The sequence below is a fragment of the Cyprinodon tularosa genome, unplaced genomic scaffold, assembly GCF_016077235.1.
Source record: "Cyprinodon tularosa strain WSP-4 unplaced genomic scaffold, ASM1607723v1 ctg482, whole genome shotgun sequence".
Classification (NCBI taxonomy): domain Eukaryota; kingdom Metazoa; phylum Chordata; class Actinopteri; order Cyprinodontiformes; family Cyprinodontidae; genus Cyprinodon; species Cyprinodon tularosa.
Genome location: NW_024039210.1, coordinates 1034505 through 1051754, shown reverse-complemented (window position 1 = coordinate 1051754; position 17250 = coordinate 1034505). Strand labels below are relative to the sequence as shown.

At 34.8% G+C, this 17250-nt stretch overlaps 1 protein-coding gene across 2 annotated transcripts in view; it reads left to right on the top strand.

Annotated features, from left to right (window-relative positions):
• The first annotated feature begins 964 nt into the window (after positions 1 to 964).
• zgc:109889 (uncharacterized protein LOC553542 homolog) overlaps positions 965 to 17250 on the top strand; it is a 55329-nt gene continuing 39043 nt past the window's right edge. For both annotated transcript variants that reach the window (XM_038302130.1, XM_038302129.1), the window contains exon 1: positions 965 to 1233. The gene's annotated coding sequence lies outside the window, so the exon portion shown is untranslated. The remainder of the gene's footprint in view (positions 1234 to 17250) is intronic.

Below are 17250 nucleotides of genomic sequence, written 5' to 3'. Positions count from 1 at the left end.
AACAGTACATGTTACTCAAACTAACATGGTAATTTTTTATTCCAAATTATACAAATACAAAAAAAAAAAGGTTAAAAAGTCTTGAATAATCGTTGAACTGCCCATCCATATAAAATTGTCTATGCAAAGTCACTTGGGGGCTGGTGCCCATCTCCAGTTGGCACTGGGTAAAAGACATTGTATAACCCTATAGGTCAGCTGTTCCACATGGAGACAAACAAATTACCAAGAGGGAACTCATACATGCATGAAAACAGGCAGGGATTCAAACTTAGGATCTTCTGTTACAATGCAACAAGCTAACAGTAGCTTTTTTTATAAAACTACCTTTCGGCCTCTTTAAAATGTAATAACTTCCATCCAAGTCACATCATTTAATAAAATAAATGTATGTTTTTTGGTCCTAGAGATAAAAAAAAAAGAGGGGGAAATTCAGCACGGATTATTTTTGAAAAACTATTTATATTTAGAGCAATTTGATTCTAAAACGAAAAGACAAAGTTACCCTTACAGTGAAAAAAATAATGCAACTGCTTTTGGCATTTACTTAATCATATTTACTTATTTTAACACCATTGTTTTATGTCCTACCCTGCTAACATGAAACAATTTTGTCAAAGTAACTATATGGTTGAGTAAATGCCAAAAATGGTTGCGTTATTTTTTCCAGTGAATCATGTTAAGCAAAATTAGTTTTATCCAAAAAAAATTATTATATAGCTCTCAATAAGGAGAAAAAAAACAGTATTGCATACCCTACTTTATTGTGGTAAATAATGTTGTTTCCTCACTATTTGCTTTTGCAAAGAGGGTGTAGGTTCTTTTATTCCAAACTCTGTGAAAGAAATATTAATTAAAGGTATAAAACGAGAAAGATCAAAGAAACTATAAAATGTTTCTTTGAAGGGCTTTTATTTTGAAGTTTTCACGGGATCTTCATCTCTGTTAATCAGTCTGGCTTGATCTTCTTTAGGTCGACAGACGCTGCCTTGGAAACGACATAAATCCAGTGCACGCAGCTGGCTCTTTAGCAGGGACCTACATCCCCCCCACACTTCAAAGGCTTCCGCCCCTCTGGTACCCTCCTCTTCCTCCTCCACCTCTTCTCCATCCATTCCTCCGTTCATCTCCAGATCTCTGCGAGCATGGATGATCCGAAATGAAGGCGAGGAGGCGCAGCAAGGGAGCATCGAAATAACCGAGACAGGAGGAGACGGGAGGTGCCGCAGCCAGGTACATGTGAGCAGATTTCCAATCAGCTTTGGAAGCCACGGCCGTGGGGAAGGAGCCGTGTCCATGCGGGGGCACGTCGCCACGGAGGAGGAGAGGGAGGGAGGGAGGATGCATTTGTTTTTGTTATTGTTGCAAGAAGAGGAAACAATGCGTGCGCCCCTTATTACTCAGCCTCAGAGGTGATAGGTTTATATGCACGCGGATTGATCTTAATATTTAAAATTGTGTTAAAGGGGTTTTATCAAAGCACGCGCTCCTTTCACACCATTTTATTCCGCCCTGCGTGGCGGAGGCGCGCTGGTCAGGTGCTTTTCTAACAAAATGTCACCAGTTGGAGGAAAATGTGCTTGCAGAATTTAACAGAAAATAATAAGAAAGAGCTGGAATAAAAATAAAAAAAATTAGAGTTTATAGAAGAGGAGGTGTGTGGACAGGATCCTCTGGAATAGCAGTGGATTTTGGTATCTTCTGTATGGAAGACAGTGTTTGGTCATAAGGTGCTTTTAAATGGACGGTATAATCTTTTATAGAATATTTTGTGGTATTATAGATTTAAAACATGTCCCAAGTTTTATAGAAAAAAAATATTATTGATGTTGCAGCTGCTTCTGCTGCTTGCCAGATGTCTTCATGCCTTAAAGCCTCCTGGGTCTAAGCAACTTCACGTGTTTTTGTGTAATATCAAAGATATATATTGAGAATAACACAAATTTTTTTGCAGTTCACATTGATAAAAGCCATCCAGATGATATTTTGCTGCTATTTACTACAAGAGAAACTGCATAGAATATGTGCACCATTAATGTCTGACAAACTAACTGATTTTTTAAATGGAGATCATATTCAATTAGATAATACTTTATTAATCTTAAAGGGAAATTAAATGTCGCAGTAACTCATAGTTTTTTTGTTTGTTTTTTTTTTGGTGTTGTAGATGTTGATAGCTGTAGGCAGGAAGGATTTAGCTTTGGATCAATTCGGACACTTTCTAGAGCTGTCAATTAGCCTCTGGTATAATGTTGTGTGGATATTTGGCTCTAAAGGTTATTTAAATTATTTGATTTGTGTGTACGGATTCAGCTTTTGAGGATGGCTCAGTTCTATGGTGTTTAAGTTGTTTTAAAAAAACAAACATGTGTCCTAATAATAGTTCATAACCAGTTATTGTGTGTGTTTGGGAGGATTGTCCTGTTTTGAAAGCCAGGGGTGTCCCGATACAACTTCTTCATTTCCAATACAATACCAATGTTACAGCTTAAGATGATGACCAATAATTAGGGATGCACGATATAATCGGCCCCCTATCAGTATCGGCCTTAAAACTGAATATTGGACATCGGCCACCCCACCGATATTTAACCCGATATTTAATCAGCTTTTGAGTTTAAAAGTCTAAAAAAAAACTATAAAAAATACTACTTCTTCTTCTTCCTCAAAAACTTCTTTTTTACAGACTTAAAAACTTCTAAAGACGAGGGAAAAAATATTGATACATTAAAATATCACAATATCTTCATATACTGATATATTGCCATTTAAAAACACCATATCAATCTCTTTTACTAATGAAATATTGCTATACGTCATCGTTATGCTACGAAATCCCCCGAAAATTCATGAAATGTTGCCATATTTTTATATGTTGATATATTGATGTGATATCGATCTATTTTACTAAGAAAATCTCACAAGAATTTGCAAAATATCACGAGAGGTTGTAACAGAACGATGAAATTTCACGAGATTTTGAAAGTAAAATAGATCGATACCGCGTTTTTAAAAATCAATTTGAAATCAGCATATCAAAATATATTTGAGTATATTATTTTTCAAAGTGTCAGAAATGGATAATAAAACTGCTATTTTCAATGACTACTTATTTTTGTCCAGCTTTAACATCGGTATCGATATCGGTTATCGGCTACATGAGTTTTAAAATATCGGCATATCAGATATCGGCCAAAATCCCAACATCGTGCATCCCTACCAATAATCATTATTTATACATACTGTTATTACTAATTTATATTGTGGAATGATAGATAATGTTTTATCCAGGGATAGTTCTCAATCAGAGAACAATAGAGCATCAGGTATGAGTACAACTGACTCATTTCTTATTCACCAAAGAACAGCAGATAGAAGCAAAGTGTTTATGAGTTTTCTGATTTTGAAGGTTTTAGAAGCAGGCCGATATTCTGAAATTTCGTTTTTTTTTTTGTCACCTAAAAAAACGATTTCCAATTGATTGATTGATTGGTTGATTGACTTTATTGATCTCATAGTGGAGAAATGTACTCACTACATCAGCTCAAATAGTAATAGAAGAAGGTGCCAAAGGAGGAAAAAGGAGCATGGGATATATACAGTATATACAGTGCGTCCACAGCTTTTTTTTAATATAGTAGGATCATTATACTGGGTTGTTGCACAGGGTGTTTACATGGGTATTTATGTAGATGGATATTGATATTTATATGAATAGTTATTACACTGGGTGTCAAATATAGAGAAACAGTTATTGCACAGGGCATCAAATAGTAATTGCACATTATACATTGCACAAGTTAGTGCCATTGTAGTGTCGCATTGTAGAGTCTGGTTGCAGCAGGTATGAATATCTGCGGTAGCGCTCCTTTTTATAAACAGGGTGTAAAAGTCTTTCACTAAAGGAGCTGCTCAGCTCCTCTACAGTCTGGTGCAGAGGGTGGAAGGTGTTGTCCATGATGGATGTAAGCCTGGACATCCTCCTCTCAGCCACTACCTCAACTGAGTCCAGAGTACAGCCTTGGACATAAGCGGCCTTTCTTACTAGTTTGTTCAGCCTCTTTCTGTCCCGCCCTGCGCTGCCAGGGGCCCAGCAGTCAACAGCCTAGAGGAGGGCTGATGCCACCTCAGAGTAATTTCATATATTAATATTGGATTTGGACAGCTCTATTACCAGCTATAGGGGTTGAAGGTGAAGTTTGGACACAGTTTTCATTATTCCACTCACTTTTTGGAAAGAGCTTAAGGGTTGCTTTAAAAAACACCCCCTCAGAGCATGATGCAGGTACCACCATGCTTGAACATGCATCCTGTCATTTTAATAAAACGGCTCCACAATTGATCTGTCAGAAAATTTACTACAAAGCATTCGGCTCGTTCATATAAAGAGATGGAAATCAATTCTATAAGTAGAGGCATCTTAAAGAGTTTATAACCGAGTTTAAGTACTGTGGTTCACGGGTTGCTCTTTATCATTTGTAGGTGGGTGAATGGATCTGTCAGTACTGATAATCCTGGGAAATGGAATCATTTCAACCAGGCAGATGAACCTTTTGATTAAAATCAGTAAAAGCCAAACAACCTAAGCGACGTTGCCTAAAATATGTCTCAATGCAAATGTACGACCCAACCTGATAAATATAAAAACATTAACAGATATTTGTATTTGGAAATTGTACGATTTTAATAGAGGTTAAGTTGTATCCTAGAGAGCATACTAGCATACTTCATTACTGCTGTCTCATTAACCAACAAACTGAGTTTAACTCACTGGGTTCTTTCATGTCGGACCACAGCCTGGCTGAACGCAGATTAGATAATCGGGTTCTTTAATGCATGTGAAGCTGCCGTACAAGACAGAGTCGTATTCATGAGAGGCTGTGTTCACAGAAGCTTGCGCTGATTCATTACATAAGCCAATCTTAGAGAAAGAAGGGCCAAGAAACCGCAACTGTGAGCACATACATACATTCACACACAAACACGCACAGAGTCACTTAACCTCAGTGCGTGAAGCTGAGGTGGATAAATCTTTCTTTTTTTGCTCAGGCACAAAGGGGGGTAATCTGGATTCTAAGATATTTTTTAGATACACATGTGTACGTTTTAGGAAAACAAATGTGTGCTTACAGCATTTGGAGATCCACTGATCACATTTTTGGATCGGATATCGACTCTGATATCAACTAATTAAGTGGATCAGATATCAGCTCTAATATTGCTTTATTAGCTGGATCAGATATCAGCTCTGATATTACCTAATTAGCTTGATCTGATATCAGTTCTGATATTGACTAATTACCTGTCAGATTTCGTATTGTATATCTAAAATCCAATTCAGTGCACTTCACATTGAACTGTTGTTTCTTTCTCTTTGCTGCTGATGTGTTAATAAATAACAAAGTACGTTTAGATCTGTGCTAATTTGTTACCTACCTAACAATGTTTATATCAAGGCTAAAGCCCTGACTCACATTGCAAGATATATGGTTCATTCAATCAACATTAAATCATATCGGTATCGGATAACTGCAGGTATGTTCAGCCCAGGTCAGATCAGCAAAAAACGGATCAGTGCATCTCTAACTGCATTTAAAGTAATTATTTGTAACAATGATGTTCTGATGGATGAATTCATCAAACACGCTGAGCCTGTGGATGGATTGAACTTTCCTACATCACCTTAAATAAGATCTGTCTTCACTGGAACCCATAACACTTTTTTTCTGAGATATCCTTTACTGGCATGAAAAACTTTTTTGGGACTGACTAAAATATGGTTTTGTGAGAAATTTCCAACTGTTTTGAAAAAGAAAAATTTTGCCATTTTAGAAAAATGAAATCCATGTGCCATCAGTGCAGAGCTTGTGTAACATCAGGAATAGATTGTCTTTAGCCTCAAAGACCAGAAAGACTAGGCTTTAGCCCTTGAGTCCTTAACAGAGCCAACAGTTAGGGGTCCTGAACTAATTTATGGGGTTGACTCACAATTTAGAACAAACCCTTAATATCCAACAGAGGAAGTCCTTTAAAAAACAGAACAGTAACCTTTTTTTAAAGCCTGTGGTCGGACCTCATAAAGCAGGCCAATAAACAAATTAACAAACTATGATCAACTATCAGTTAGGATTTGAACCAGAAGTTAATTTTAAATGTTAGATGTTATAAAGAAAATCGTAAGAGGCACTGAGTCAGTTCACCTCTATACGAAGATATAAACCTATTCATACCTTAGCGCCACTATTTTTCCTTTTCTATTTTTATCTATTCAGCTATCAATAAGCAGCTTAAACCACTACATACTTGTTTTTGTTCAAAAATAATTAGGATAAATAGTGATAAAAAAGATCCCATTTATCTTGTGTTTTTTTTTTTTTTTTTCAGAAAACTTTGTTAAATAACGTCAGGTAAAGGTAGATAATAAACATTTATTATTACAGTTTGTAAAATTCTAATTTATTAAAACCATATGTTACCCAATAGCAAATTTACTGCTAAAAAACTGCTATACTCGTTTTGTATTTTCAGATTCAGTCAAACTGTAACCCAGGTAATAAAATTAAACTTTAGCTAAAAATATAAAACTAAACAAAACTACAAATGCAATAAAAAAATCCTCAGATGATTCGAATCTGATTACTTTGAGTTGTATACGCTCTGACTGCGGCCTGGCCTATTTTAAATTCAGAAATCAGATTTTGTTTGTTTGTTGTTTTTTTTTAAATTAACAATTCACCCACATGCAGCTGTTAAAAGTCCCCAGCATGTATTGGTATTGGTAACCACTCCAATATCAGCCAAAAAAACTAATCAGATAATATCAGATAATATCAGCCCGTATCTACACTGCAAAAATTAAAATTTAAGTAATTTTCTCTTGATGTGAGCCAATATGTAAAACAATTTGGCAATAAAATAATATTATATACATATAAAATAAGAAAATAAAAAACAGCATTAACTCATTTTCAGTTTATAATACATAATTATCTTATTTTAAGGGTGCAAATACTCCATATTCCAAATATTCCATGGGCAGATAATCTTATTTACCTGCTCAAGGTCAAATACACTTATTCGTAGAAAATTTTCCTCATTTTTAGATTGGTTTTTGTAGAGTGAAATATAGGCAAGCTGATAAAAACCCTAGGTGTTAAAGTTTATGTAACCTTTTGGTTGATAATAAAAGGATTAGTTGGTCTCATAACTATTGTTGTTGACTTGTTCTGTTTAAGTAAAATCACCTACTGTAACAAAGCATTTTTTTAATAGTCAGCACTAGAACCGGATTAATACAAATCTGAATGATCCATGTTGATATTCAAGTTTTTGGATGCCTTGAAGTGTTTTATAATGTAGTCAACAGAAACATGGAAGCTTTTAGAAGCTATTTTACAGGATATTGTGTTATTAAAGGACACATTTCAGCTGACCACTTACAAAAACCATATCATGATAATAGGTTGAATTATCGTGATAACAATAAAAGTGACGATAAAAAAAAAAAATTCTCCATAGTGTTTCTTAGTTAACTCTGGCTGCCACTGCTCACCACATCCATCAGAGCCCCACAATCACAAATAATCCTCTTGAAGAATAAACACATTTAAATTCTTTAGGGACACCAGTTGCTTGAAGAAGTTGGGTTCATGTCACTAAACATCTTGTACTAACTGTAATTAATCATATTCTTTAATTTTGTCAATGCCCCAACGGGAAAAAAAACATTAAAGAAAAAGAACAAAATAGTATTAAAAAAAATTCTGACACTGAACCCAATTTCAGGAGTTGTTAATCATCATTGATTCTAATTTATCATGTAAATGATAAATAATCTTTATTAGAGACTTATCACAATGACGATAAACGATGCAATAAATGCCCAACCCTATGTTAGTAGATAGGTAGTAGTTAATCAAAATTTCCCCACTTTCCTTGATGGGCCCTTAGCTGGTACTTGGCTAATCCCCTACAATTCCTTTTTAAACATCAATATTTGTACTAGAATATTCTGTCCTGATTTGTTGACATTAAAATCTAAAGAAAAGTGTCATCTCCTGGTCAGACCCTGTGATTTAGTGAAAGGGTGGAGTCAGAGTAAAAAAATATTCGAGAGGAGATCACTCCAGTGGCTGGAGGTTTGAGGGGATTTCGCTGGGAGTTGGAAGGAAGTGGGCTGCCATTCCGCTGCCGTTTTGGGAAGGGCCATTTTGAATGGCTGCTACTGTGTATCCTTAATAGCAGTATATACCTTTGATATAATTGATCACAACTTTTTATCCTTAGTCTATGCTCCAGTTTTCCTGTCAGTTTGTTGTTGATACAAATGATTTTTACTCTTAAGGTACAAATCAAATATAATGTTTTTACCAAGAATACATTGTGTTATAAATGAAACATTAATCTGACAGATAGAAGAATCATAATTCTCACCAAGAAATTATAGGAATTAACACAACAGATTATGGAGCTGCCAAATTGGTCAGTTTGGTCCGTTTCAACTTCTGTCGTTTAAGAATGCTGGATAAGATATAAGCAAAATGCTCTAGTCAACAGACCAAGAGATGATGTTCAACATTATCAATGCTAATCAGGCTAATATTAAAACCTCTTTAGGCATTATAACTGTCAATTACTAAAAATCCAGTTTACATTGATCACTGTCTCAAACACTCATTGACATCAAGTTTGCCTCTAATATGAAAAACTAATGCCACTAATGCTATAAAGCTAGAGTAAATGATTCAGATTAATTTTAATTCATAAGGACAAAGTGAAATCTGTCGACATCATTACCGTAGGTTGAAACTTTACATAAGGCGTTGATTGTAAATCCTCTGCAAAGCGTCTGCATCAGGTATTCAGTCAGGAATTGAAGAATAATAAACTTCTATTTCCACAATTTGAAGCATTTAAAAAAATTTAAAGTTGATTTTACATTTTTGTTTTCATTCAGTTGAAATTAAGGAAAGGGATTTTTTCTGGGGCCCCGATATTATTACATCAATACAAAGACAAGAAGGGAAATGTCTGAAAAATAGAAGAGCCAAATGATGTTAGACAAAATAAAAACATGTTATCATGTCATCAGAATTGTTTTCTGCCATGCATAAAAAAAAAAAAAAAAATAGATAATTGAAAACATGATCTACTTCTTCTCTCTGGTGTCTTAGAGTTTTTCAGGAAATTAGGGAATTTTTTTTTTTTAGGACACCAGGTTGTCTGAAAACCATTTCCTAAATGTAGTTGTCCATCACCTGTCCTCCTGGCATAACTCCCACTGGGATGATGCAAAGTGCAAGAATCACTGATGACATGCGTACATTTGAACGATCCTCACCATGTCATGAAATATTTGTAGTTTTCCTTCTCTCCCCATTTTTCTGCCGCATCCGAGTCGATCTGCTTTACTCAGCGGTTTCCAAGCTGGTTTCTTTTCTGCACATAGATCGATAAGCCAGCGCGTCAGTGGTGGCGGTTGCTTGGGGGCAAAGTTTGGATGTTGATGCTCGGGTGTTGCTGGTGGTTTTATTAGCAAAGCTAATGATCCAGCTTTCATCCTAAGCAGTATTCTTTCTCCCTGCCTGCCTCCCGATTTGCTGTGATAATCTATCAAGGAAAATTCAATTATGGCTGATCAGAGCACATCTAATAGCAGATATTTTCATTGATCCATTGGTTGAGTCTGTAATATATCTTTCCAACAAAGGTCAGAGTTCTGGGTTTTCTTTTATATTTGAAGGGAGCCTTGAGCTCAATCTGAAAAAGTGTAAAATGGTAATTGGGCTGGCAGTTAGGAGGGAGGTAGCAAGAGGAATCAATAGTTCATTTAGCAAAGCGACCTCCCAACATTCCTATGTGGCATTTAGGAGCTATAGGGATTTCCACAATCAATTTAGAAGATGCACAGGCACAGCCCACCTCACAGAGTTTAACAAAAGTGCAGATGTACACACTTTCATTGATTTTAATTCCCTGAACAAACCACTGAAAGCCAGTTCAGACGTTGAGAAGGAAAGATGACTTTCCAGACTTGTGGTTCTGTCACGGCTCAAATTTGACCAAGTTGGGGCAAGTACAAGAAACTTAAAAAACAAATTTAGGTTATGGTTTACTCCAACCAATGCAATACAAATGATAAGATATGAAAATAGTCAGTTGAAGAAGACATGCTGGAACTAGCGTACAAATTCCCGCAAGGTGAGAAAAAACAAAGCAAGCATAAGATACAGGAAATAAAAAGCACCAAATACACAAGTAACATAACGCATAAAAGCATTATAAAATGGATTAAAAGCAAGCTGTGATATACAATCACTCATGAGGAAAGAATCTTAAAGGTGAGAATTATAAGCAAATAAAAAGCCAAAACTTTCCAGAAAAATGTGGCCTTTTTGGCTTAACTAAACTCTTAATATCATTTCTTAGTTGAAAGAGAAACAGTTTTTCGGAAACACTTCTGGCCTATTATGGCACAGATCTTTACATATTTAAGACATTAGGATCCTTAAGTTGATTTATTTGAATTGCTGAGTTCGTTCGACTCTGTATTTGGCATTAAACGCTCGATTAAGAGTTAAACAAAGCACCTCCTTACCACTGTGAAGTCTATGGTGAGTCTGTAATGTAATGGTTACTCTTTTCCCCATTTGGGGTCTTGCTAATGGGAAATTTTTGTTATTTATATAAAAATTTTTGGACAAGGACTAAAGACGGATAAAACAGGTCATCAATTAGTCTTAAGCAGGATAATTATTAAACACATATGGTTGAATCAATGCAGAAATGGTTCCCAACATACAAAACCAGTGTTCATCCATATTAGTCTTAAATGTTATAGAAAACATGAAGGCCTTAGTTCAGGGGTCTGCAACCTGCGAGTCTTTCTGCCTCTTTGGACCCTCTAAAATAGCTTTTGATAGTGGCTAAAAATAAAATAAAGGTCTAACTAATGTAATATAACAAATAACAGTCTTAGAAGGTTTAGTGGTTTTTATACTGAATATTTGAGTTTAAGTTTCACAACTGAATGCTTGGCTTGGAAATTATTTTATCTTTATTTGTGCATCAAATCCTGTAGAAGAAAATCCATTCATCTTTATGAATTGTTTTTCCGTATTTTAAAATCCAAAAAATACAAATAAACTGTTGTATATTTGAGATGACAACAGATTCCTTATAGCAAGTATAATTATCATAAATATTAGGTTATGCTTTATAAAATAAGTCATGTAATATTTTTCGCCTCTAAACAACTTTAGCTTAGCAGGACACGGGACAGAATTTTTGGTTATAAAAGGTTGCAGACCCCTGGCTTAGCCAGAGAGAGGTTGTAGGAGAAGATTAAGTTCAATCTTGGATAAATAGAGTACTTATTGATTCTATAAAAACATTTCAAGGAGTTTCCACAAAAAATAAATGTACTCATATTAAAGGTTTCATTTTTTTTACTTTTCTGTCTATTGTCATCAAATATAACATTAAATTAATCATATTCTGCCCCAGGGTCTCAGGACTAACACGTTGGGTTAAATATCCTTATCCGTTTCATAATATTCCCAAACATCGTACAACTATACACAGAAGGAGTCAGTTTGCTGGAACTCTGTCTGCCTTCATCCTGAGGCTTGTTAATTTTGCTTTACGAGATCCCATAGATTCATTGTAAAGAGGTAGATCCAGGAAACATTCATCTTTAACAGCTACAAAGGAACCTCCCAGTCAATCCTGTAGCAGAGAAACTGGGACACATCAGCAAACAGGTTAATGTGACCCATCTTTCCCTGGATTTATCTCAGCGTTGGACCTTTTTCTTCCCACTGACTCCACTTCAGTAGAGCCAGTTTGTTCCACGCTCAGTGTGTGACACTCTCAGGTCACGTGGTTTTGCCGGATGACTTGCTGCGATCGCGCTGAGGCCTGCACATTTAATTGTGGGAGACTGGGTCGTGGAGGGGCAGGGGCGGAATTTCTCCCAACACAAACCAGGCGGAGAGTGAATGCTCCCCTGTAACACAACACTCACTGCATTCAGCCCAGAGCTGACGTGTTTACCAACCCCATTAGCAGGCACTAAATAGAGAGAGGGCACTAGGCAAGAGAGAGAGGCTGGTACTGAGGTAAAGTCTCTTTAGCTCTGTGTAAAACTAGTTTTGAATCTTTTAATCAATATACTGATGGACTGTATTTTACACTGTAAAAAGAAACTGCCAAAATTATGGTAAAATACCAGCAGCTGTGGTTGCCAGGAAATGACCGTAAATTAAAAAAAAGCAGTTTTGTCCAGTGGAAAAAATACCCTTTCCATTGATTTTTTTTTACATTTATCTGCTATAAAACAGATACATTACTGTTATTTTTTACAGTAGTTTCTTGTTTATGTTACAATGTTGAATAAACATTACACTTAAAGAAAAACATTTAACGCAACTGAAATGTGGTAAAACTTTTTAAAGGCCATGTTAATAAAAAACACAGTAAAATTTTAAAACATTTTATTTCGACCAGTTAAATTTCCCAGTAAATTGCTGGCAAACACAGCTGCCGGTATTTTACAGTTAAAAATACAGTGCAACACATGGGCAAGATCAGTTTTTTGTTGTAAACATGTTGTACATTGGCAACTTGGAGGTGTTCAAATTTAATCAAGGTATCAATTATCATTGAAAATCAAGAAAACAATTGTAAATAACCAATTTTTTACTTTTAGTTTACTTCTTTCAATGATACTCTATTTTTTCATTTGTCTTTTAAAAAACAGAAAATTAAGAAGCATTAAAAGAATGGGTGCATTTGTTCATTTAAAATCTTGTCAGTGGCTGAAATTAAAGGTTTTCTATAATAAAAGTTAATTTTTTTTATTTTTTTTTTGGCATTTTTAGGGTGGACTATATTTTTTTTAAACATTTTGCTTCTGTAAAACATTAAGGTTCATGCTCACTTCACAAACAACAAGTATTTCCTGTAAATTTTAATTTGCAGAACTCGGTAACCTGCAGTTTTATTTAAATAATGCCATAAAAATTGAGGTGTTAGGATACTTTTATCTGTGCAGCAATTTCTTTTAATCAGCCACAAGCTTTGTACAGTTTTCAAGCTATCGTCAGCATTTCTAGGGCTAAAACAATCGGATTGATTATTAAAATAATCCTTAACTAATTTACTAATCAATTAATCATTAACTGGACTATGGAGACTCTTTTGCTATCTGATTAACAATGTTGCGATGACTGTTAAATAACTATATTCATGTAGCATGTAGGTGTTTCACCTCAGGTTTTAATTTTTTTTTTCCTGACCTTGCAAGCTTGCTGGTCCATTGTTGAATTGTTGCAGGACTTTATTGTAATCTTATTGTAAAAATGTCTTTACTTCTACTATCATAGATCAGCTGCTACATGTAACTCCCTCTTCCCATCTGTGTGGCAGTAAACACACATTAGGTGTATTACACCACCTAAAGGGCTGGAGGCAGAAGTTTAGTGTCTTAATCTTGTATATAAATTGAATAAAAATTGAGTGCCACTTTCATTGGAAAATTGTGCTTTGCTAAATTGCAATTAATTGCCCAGCCCCACTAAGCACACTGCAGGAAACAAAAAAATACATATTTTGCCAAAATACAATAGACTAGCATAGACTTGGAGAATAACCCTAAAAAAAAATGTATCAAAAAATGGTGTTTATATAAGAAATATTTGGCCTAGTTAAAGTCTCAACCTAAATCAAATTTTGAATCTGTTTGCAAATAGTTTCAATGCAGATTAAAGTGTCAGTCTCTTGATTAGTGCTGCAACTAACGTTTATTTTGTAAGCCGATTAATCTGTTGATAATTTTTTTGATTAATTGATTAATAATCAGACATCGTTAAAGAAGGGTTTATTTTTACGAAATTAAACCAGGTGAAACTAAAACGTTTCCACTTGGGGAGTTCTGGATAGAGCGCATTTAAGAAGAAAAGTTTTTTTTTCATCCAAATGCTAAAATTACATGTATTTTTTACAATTGATATAATATAATAACTGCTCTATTTGGGTTGCTCTGTAAGATAAAGGTGTGGCTTAGAGTCTCTGTGCTCCAGCTAACAATTAATCGATCATTAAATTAGTTGATGATTATTTTAATAATCGATTAATCACAATTAAACCGAATAATAGTTTCAGCCTTAATCTTGATGTGAAGAAATATCCTAAAAAATTGCAATTGCATAGAAAATATAACTTTTAAAGTGTTTTTGGTTTTACAAAGCCCTTTTTAAAACCAGAAGTCCTAATTCATCCCTTTTCTATTTATGCCCATATTTTCTATTGATTGATCACACAAAATCCATGAAGCATTTCTTTTGTTTTCAGCATTAGAAATTTTAACATGTGTAAGTCACTGTACACTCTGCTCATTATGTGCACCAGATATTGTTTCGGTCTGGTACATGATGTCTTTCAGGAAACCATGACAACTCCACAGTCAGAGGCTGCATCTCAGAAACGGAGATCAAAACGGATAGAATGAGGGAAAAAATAGATTCCTTACCTCCTTTCCTAATTATGTTTTGCATATTTAGTTTTTAGTGAGAAATTAGTGGCCTCACAACCAAAGGCATCAGCAAATTTCAGACATCAAAGAGTTAAGCCAGGAAAAGCCAGGATGGCTTGCATGTTTAAAATTTAAAGAGTCTCCCACAGTTTGCTCCACGCAACATCAAAAACACTCAATTATGTCCTGGTTTTTGTCGCGTCAAACAAATCAAAGCCTCTCTAAAAATGCTTTCCCTACAACTGACATCTTGCCCAGCTAATTTTTTTTTTTCTGCTGTGCTTTGTTCAGCTGAGCTTACTGATGCCTCTTTGTTAAATGACATTTGGCGTACCACCAAGCAAAGAGCTTCCGCCGTCCGCAGTGCAACACCCGGGTTAACTTCACTGAGAATAAAACATAAGCTCAGTTTCTCTGTGTTGGCTCACTTTGTTGTTTGCATGTCTGGTGGAGGGGTTTTTTTGTTTTGTTTTTTCCCAAACCAGTTGTTGGGAAGGTAAGGAAAGGATACAAAAACACAAATCTATTTTAAAAGAAGAATTGTTGTTTTTATTGTGTCTCTTTTTTATTATTTCATTTAAAAGCAGCCTAGAAGGCTTGAAATATTTCAGACGTCTGCACTATAATACATGAACCAGTTAAACCAAGATGGGAATATTAATAACTGGTTACAAATTCAGAAAGAGAGTTTTGTATCCTTCATTATACAAGTTTTTAACTTGGCTTCTGTTGATTTTTGCCTCGTGATTCTTGTTTGGTGGTCGCCTTGGTGTTATCCTTTGTCTATTAGCTGTCTTAAAGCTTATGTAGGTTGGGCAACATGTTATGATGCATAACAACAATAAATCAAACCAAAATATAGTTTACTTTTTTCATGAAAATTGGGAAGGCATCAAAAGGCTTTATGATGGACACTTGATTTTGATTTTGTGATTGAACGATTCTGCCAAAATATTAAAATTGTGTTTATTTTCTACCAATATTGCGATGCTGATTTTATTGCGATATTATATTCCTTCAAACTGAGGGTTTAATTTCGTCATGACCTTGAAAATGTCAGTTGTTGCAGAACTTTACTTTAACATTTGCTATCACTTCTATAATAAAGCTTGGAACTGGGTTTTAGCTATGGCTATTTCTTCCCTTCTCTGTAGTGGCAGAGACACTTTAAGTGCATTAACACAACCGAAACGGATGAAGTTAGAGATTTAATTCCTTACTCTTGTACTGTGACTAAAACTGAGTGTTTCTGGGGAAAACTGAGTTCTTCTTTGACTTGAAAAAAACAACAAAACAAATGTATAGATCTGTATATATATATATATATATATATATATATATATATATATATATATATATATATATATATATATATATATATATATATATATATATATATATATATATATATATATATATTACTTAAATACTATATTTTTTAAGATGGTATGTGTAATGGAGGAGACAATAGCTGATTGGCCTATTAGACCAATTTAGTGTTTAACTTTTTTTAGTCTACTTTAGCAAAAATGTAGAAGTTAAGGTGTTTCCCTTTAAGGTTTAGTCGTATTAATTTAAGATCACAGTTTTCATCTGTCACATCAGGGGCTGTAGTCTTTGTCCTGTTTGTTTTGTGTGTGTGTTTTTTTTGTTATGTGCTGAGATACAAGCGGTAGTTATTTTGGGGGAAAGGACCAAAGAGAGAGATAGTCTAATAATGTATACCATAAAACAACAAAGTGAATAAAATCTAACAAAGTCTTTTCCCCCTTGGGTTCTAGTGATGGAAAGTTTGGCTCTTTTGGCATCTAAAGGCTCTTAACTTGATATTATCTGTTACCTTTATTTAGGTTAAGTTAGTAGATATGGATATTTTGTATGTTAATGAATAATTTTGCATTTAGTGTTTTTATTAGAGGCCTCATACTTGCCTAATTGTTCTATATTTATTCTGTTATTTAACAGGCATTTTTACTTTTTTTTAAGTGTTTTATTCAAACTTTTACTTCAATTTAACTCAAAAGCGAATCACAGTAACCTAATGCACTGAACAGAACCATAACAGAAGCATATTTGACCTGGCTATCCCCACATGTGATTGGCCACACTGCCGTCGCGTTGTCAGCCACAAAACAAAGTTCTGCTGTGAGCAAGGCGGAGCCGGCGCTTTGATTCACTAAAAAGCATTGGTTCCCATACCTGCTGGTCCTGATCAACTGGAACCCAGACTTCTGTTTTACATTAGAATTATTATAAAGCCTCGGAACATCAACAGGGTCAGTGATGTATCGGTAACATCATGGATGCTATAAATCACTTGGATAGAACAAAGTGAAGGCCCATATGACCAACTTTGATAGCGTAAGTAAATGTAACTGCAAATGCCTGAGTTCTTTTTTTTTTTTTTTTTTACTTGGCATAATCATGCCAAGTAAAAAAAAAAAAGTCTGCACAGCATTGAATTAGCTTCTAAAATATAAGGCTGATTGACAATGTGATTTTTTTTTCCCACAGGTAAAAAACAAATTAAAATCCTTGATAGTAATCCAAATAAAAATGTATTCTTTCCTTTTTTTCCCATGTGATTGGGGCACTTGTAACTCTACAGGAATATCAACAATAAAGTTAATATTCATTTCATTTCTACTTTGTATCCAGACTGTTGCTGGACAAAAAACTCATAAGTGGTGGGAGCTCCTTTAATGCTCCTTATAGTT